This window comes from Porites lutea, chromosome 5 (assembly GCF_958299795.1).
Source record: "Porites lutea chromosome 5, jaPorLute2.1, whole genome shotgun sequence".
Lineage (NCBI taxonomy): Eukaryota > Metazoa > Cnidaria > Anthozoa > Scleractinia > Poritidae > Porites > Porites lutea.
The window spans coordinates 44,534,378-44,539,910 of NC_133205.1; the positions used below are offsets into that span (position 1 = coordinate 44,534,378).

A 5,533-nucleotide genomic window follows, 5' to 3' on the forward strand; every position below is an offset into this window, starting at 1 on the left:
TTTTAGTGAAACTCTGTTCAGCGCAAGGCACTAATGCGCGCTATGTGTAGCCGAGAGATTTTCATGAAAAAATGCCTGCAACAGCAGATTTTCGACTAAGACCTCAAAGGGGCGTGGCATTATAACCACGTGACATTTACTCCGATCGCCAAAAATTTTATGTTATATTGTGGATTGATCTATATGTTATCCATTCTATGTGTTAGACTTACGATAAAAGTAAAGGTGGGGATACCAGAGAGCTTCAAAGTAGGATAGTACCCCACCCAAAAAAGCTGGGTCGAGTCACCTTAAGGTCCCAGAGTAGGCCTCCTTAATATCTATAGTTTACTCGAACAAAATATAAACAGCCAAAAAAAGGCAGGTCTAACTAGCAGAAAAACGACTTTGCACTTGCAGCGCACTTTTGTGTACATTTCTTTTCCGTTGTTTTGCACGACTACAACGTGAAACTTCCAGAAACTTCCTAGTTACACGTTTTATGGAGGAACTGTTGTATGTGTTCCAGTTCACTTGACTTTTCGCTGCCACATTTCACCTTGGCGGCCGCCAGCATTTCTCATTTTCTTACCTCCGCAATACAATTTTAACTTTATTCTTCGGACGAAATTGGTCGCTCTAGCTCTTTCTCTGTTATCCACGTCAATGTAAGAGAAGAATTGGCTTTGCTTTTGTTGTTTTTTTTTTGTGCATGGATAACCAGATTTTTTTTACCGCTGTTGCTCCGCGCGCCCTAAAGCTCCGCTGAAATTTGAAGTAGATAGATAGCGATGATTCGAGCTATCATTTTTTGAACGCATATTAAAGTAAAGAATTATTTTGTTTTGTTAAAAAGTACTTATGCCTCGTAATAGTGCCTTATCTGGCGTAGAGCTGTCTACGTGGTGATAAATTGCCAGTTCCTCAACTGTTTTGTACTTTGTGTCATATTTTAGCTTAGCCTGAAGTTCAATGATGAAGTACTGAATCGTTTGAAATTATATTATCTTCTATTTGTAGTTTCGTTATTGGCAAAATTGAAAGATTTATCCGAGCACCTGAATAAGCGACAAGACTGCTTTGTCACGTAAAACCTGTTTTAAAGAACATCGATGGAAATTATGTTTATGTTTACTTGCTTGCGAACTACTGACTAAATCAGGAGATTCTAATATTATCTATGGAGTTAAAGGTTCTTATTTGCCAGAGTCAAATGGATTTGTTTGACATTATGTTCAATCACTACTGTTTTATTGTGAATTTCTGGTTGTCTGAACAGAGCTTGTAATGTCTTTCATCGAAATTCTAACAAGAAGCATTACGTTTATGATGAAATCTTTAACAAAAGCTTTGCCAAATGTGCGGCAGAGACTTAACGAAGTCACTGTCATCGATCAAACTCATAACTTTGGAAAGGATCATACACGCGGATGACATAAAGATATTTTTATGAGCACCACTCTGATGTAGACTTATTATTTTAGGGTTTCTGGGATGTATGAACCGTCGCAGTAATTGCCAAGTTTTAATAATGTATTTTCAAGTCTTGTAGAAAAAAAAAAAACGCTCTTGTTACCCTAGCCCCTCACAACTGCCTTTGTAGCCTTCCGGAATCTATCGTGCGCACGCTGCCTAATTCTTCCTTTTCTTTTGTTTAGGCTGTAGAGCCGCAAGAAAAATGGGGACAAGTCAATTGGACACCAATCACTCGCGAGAATCCCTTGCAGCCACCAAGTCTGTTCTGTTGCAAAAACCCTTTATTGCTTATTTGTTCTATTATTGTTAATTTAACCATACGAAAAAAAATACTATTGAGGTTGCTTTTTACAGAAACCACTCACACAATATTGAGATATTTAAGTCTTTTAAATGTACCATCGGCAATCGTCGAAATCCTGTTTCTTGCGAGAAACCTTATGGAAAGAAGAAGAAAACTCTTAAACCCAGAGTTCCCAGCCATAATGCTACTTTGATTTAAAAGTAACGAAATCAACGGTTGTCTGTTAAACGATGGAGTTGAATTGAGAATCATGTTTGCTTATGATGTACCGACTGGATGCCACCTCTTAACAGTTGATTGACCAATACCTCACTGAAGTGGATATATTTGTAGTTGTAACCAACGAATCAGTGTCAGGACCACGTTGTCTTGTTAGATTGTTATAGAGCATATGGTGGCCGTAGTTGTCTGAGGGCGTTTTCCATTTACCAAAAACGTTCGAAATCGACCATTATGTGAAGAACGTATTCCATTTGGCACAAGTTCCATTGGTTTAAACTTTCGTCACCAAATTCAAGATGGTGACAGAGATCATGATCGCCGTGAATTGTCCACTCCAGAAATACCGTAACATACCATAATGCTCTTTGTTTGTCACCCCAAAAATTTGCATAAGCACTGTCTTCAGTTTCTCTTGGGAGTTAAAATGGCCCCAAGAGAAACTGAAAACAATGCTTATCCAAAATTTTGGGGTGACAAACAAAGAGCATTATGGTATCTTATGGTATTTTCTGGAGTGGTCAATAGTCTTGAACTGGTGATTCCTTGTGAAAAGTCGAAAAAATACTTTTTCACAGGAAAATTTCCAACGGAAAAACATGACTACCTTTTCAAAATTCCACTTATTCCCAGCAGTTTTATGGTGGAACGCCCTGAAAACGGGTGTTCCTTTAACATCCCAACCGGAATTTCCGGAATTTATATTTCTCGGTAAATGGAAAGCGCCGTTAGTTCCCTTGTCACCTCAGAGAAACAGTTTTTGCAATGCCTATAGATTTTTCCTTTTTTATCAAGGCCAGCCACTTCAGACCTCCAGTTGGTAAAGTATTTAAAACGCTTGCTATGAAAGATTGCTAGCACCCCCTCCAAAAAAAAAACAAAAAAACGACAACAACAACAACAATAACAACAAAGCGCTTCAATCAACATTTTGTTGAAGTAATACTAATTTGAAAGTTCTGGGTCACCTGTACTTACAAAAGGACTAGTTGTTCAAGCTCTTCTATCGTACCAGTCTCTATGCTGGACAAACTATTATCAGAAAGGTCACTGAAATAAAAAATAGCAATCAATTTACTTTTAACGACAAAAGCTGTTTTGGTGTTTGAGAGTACATTAATATGAGCACATTTTCGAGCCATGTTTCCTTCTTTTAACAAAGGTCTATTACATAAGCCACACGATGGGGTAGTAATATATTCATGCAAACTTTTACAGCATTTAGGAAAAAACAGCTGATCTCGCTTTTTGGCTTGCGGGAACTGCATTTCAGGTGAGTTGAGTAATTACTTGATTTTTTAGCCTGGTTTGACTTTGGTTTGAAAGTCAGGTTTACATGGCCACGCTTATTTATTTAAATCATCTTTCATAAAGTAGATGTGCCCGGACATCTTCTCGAAATAGACCTTTGTGGTTCGATTCTATATAATATATAACAATTATTCACCGAAGTGGAGGTGGCTAGTATTGGTGGTATTTGCCGAGGCCGCGAAGCGGCGAGGTAAATTTCCACTACTAGCCACCGACACTGAGGTGAATAATTGTTTTAGTATATACTGAAACAGTGAGATAATTGAGCACAAAAATGATGATTTTTAACTCAGTTACTGTTGCCAACGATTACAATTTTGGCGGCGATGACCGAACGGCCGCGGTCGTCGCTTTTTCTTAGCGACAAATAAAACTTTTGAAGGCGTTTGTTTAGCTCTTGCGGGGAAGTTTCTTCAAAAGGAGTTGTGAATTCTGTTTGTATTTAAAATAATTCTGTAAAAAAGATTATTAAATTTAGTTTTAAGCTTATTTATGAACAAGTCAACTAAAGACTTAAGCTTAATTTGCATTTGTAAACAAAAAACTTTTTCACCGGTTTTATCGATAACTATTCAAGTCAGAAAGACAAAGCTTTACCTGTTAAAACTTCCAAACCGAACTTCGTCATCTTCATGTATTTTGGGAATAGCTTGCTTGATTAGTTGTGAAATTTCTTAGTTTGTTACGGCAGCAAACCGGGAAAGCATTTTGCTCGCAACCTACGCGAGTTTGGCGTCGCTCGCTCGGAGGAACTGGAGGTGAATCAGTGAATAGCGCAGGATATTCACTGATTGAGTAGCCAATCAGAGCGCGCGAAAAACACTATCCACTGTTTTAGTATATACTAAATAGATTTAGCCAGAGATAAAAGCGAAGCTCTCGATAATATTTATAGTTTGCCCAAACAAAATATAAAATCGTGTAATGCTAAGCGGCGAAGGCAACGAGAATGGTGAAAAAACAACAGTAGGTCTAATCAGCAGAAAAGGAACTTTGCACTTGCAGCACACTCCTTTTGTATCTTTCTTTGCCGTTGTTTTGCACGAATACAACGTGTAACTTGCAGAAACTTCCTAGTTACACGTTTTATGGAGGAAATGTCTTACGTCTTGTTCACCTTTTTTTTTTAATGCCGTTCATTTACGTCTTGGTCGCTCATTTTCTCACCACCGCTTCAAAACTTTCATGTTGTTTCTCCAACAAAAAATGTCTCCTTTGTTTTTTATCCCTCGCTGTTGCACTCTGTCGCTCTTTTTCTCGTTGAACGTCGCTGGCCTTTCGCCTACTTTCTCTTTTTCTCTGTCTTTACCTTTTTTTACATAAATTCCAAATTTGTGGACATGACAATTAATCTAAGCTTAAAACTTTAGACAACACAGAAAAATTTCAGCTTTCGTTTTCTTCTTCATTGACTCTTTAGTTGCCTGTGCTTCACGAGACGCGGGTGACTATGTGATTTCCCGCCGAAATAACCTCGAGTTGCATTTGGGCTGCCATACCTGTTGATTGAGTTATTTTACACTGGTATGCTTGTGGTTGGGACGGACGGTCGGTCGGGCATATGGTCAAGTGATTACCAAAATGTTTTTCGGATGGGTAGATTATCACACTTTCTTAGGTATGGGGCTACCCTAGTAAGCGACCACTTGACTGCATTAAAATTGTTTTCTTCAGTAAGCCTACTTACAGATGAGCCAAATTTCTCGTTGCTCTCAAAGCCCCAGTCTCTATATGAGTCAGCTGGCAATGTTCAATGTGCCTAAATGAAAGCTCATAGAATAGTCAAACTGAAACGGATAACAGGTCATTATTTCTACCCACCCGCACCCTCCTCCAAAACAAAAACAACAACAATAACTACAAAAACAACAATGAAAAAAAAAATGTCTACTTGTTTCTTGCTTTCAAGAAACTTAGTTTTTATCATTTCTCGAACTCGACCTTTTTTTCAGTGCCGTGTTGTCAGTAATGGTAATAAACGTTTGTATACGAAAAATATGATGCATCACCCAGAATACCGCGGCACATCCGGGAATTTTTCATGTGCGCCTGCAGTAAATAAAACCTCCTTAGAGGAAACTGCGCGTCGTGACAAAGAAAATGGCCAAAGGCCTAGCGGTCAGAAACGCGCACGATTTTTTTCCTGTTTTATAGTCTTATTAATTCCTGTGACTAACTACCTGCATAGGTATTTTGTAGAGAGGTTATTTAAGTTATTTTGAAGAATTCCATCAGGTATTAGTA

At 38.2% G+C, this 5,533-nt stretch overlaps 1 long non-coding RNA gene across 1 annotated transcript in view; it reads right to left on the reverse strand.

The window, feature by feature from the left end:
• LOC140938653 (uncharacterized) overlaps positions 1-3,015 on the reverse strand; it is an 8,849-nt gene extending 5,834 nt beyond the window's left edge. Inside the window, exons 1-2 of the long non-coding RNA XR_012165549.1 lie at positions 2,957-3,015; positions 1,821-1,892 (exon numbers count right to left, since the gene is read on the reverse strand). This is a non-coding gene — a long non-coding RNA (uncharacterized lncRNA). The remainder of the gene's footprint in view (positions 1-1,820; positions 1,893-2,956) is intronic.
• Positions 3,016-5,533: the final 2,518 nt, after the last annotated feature.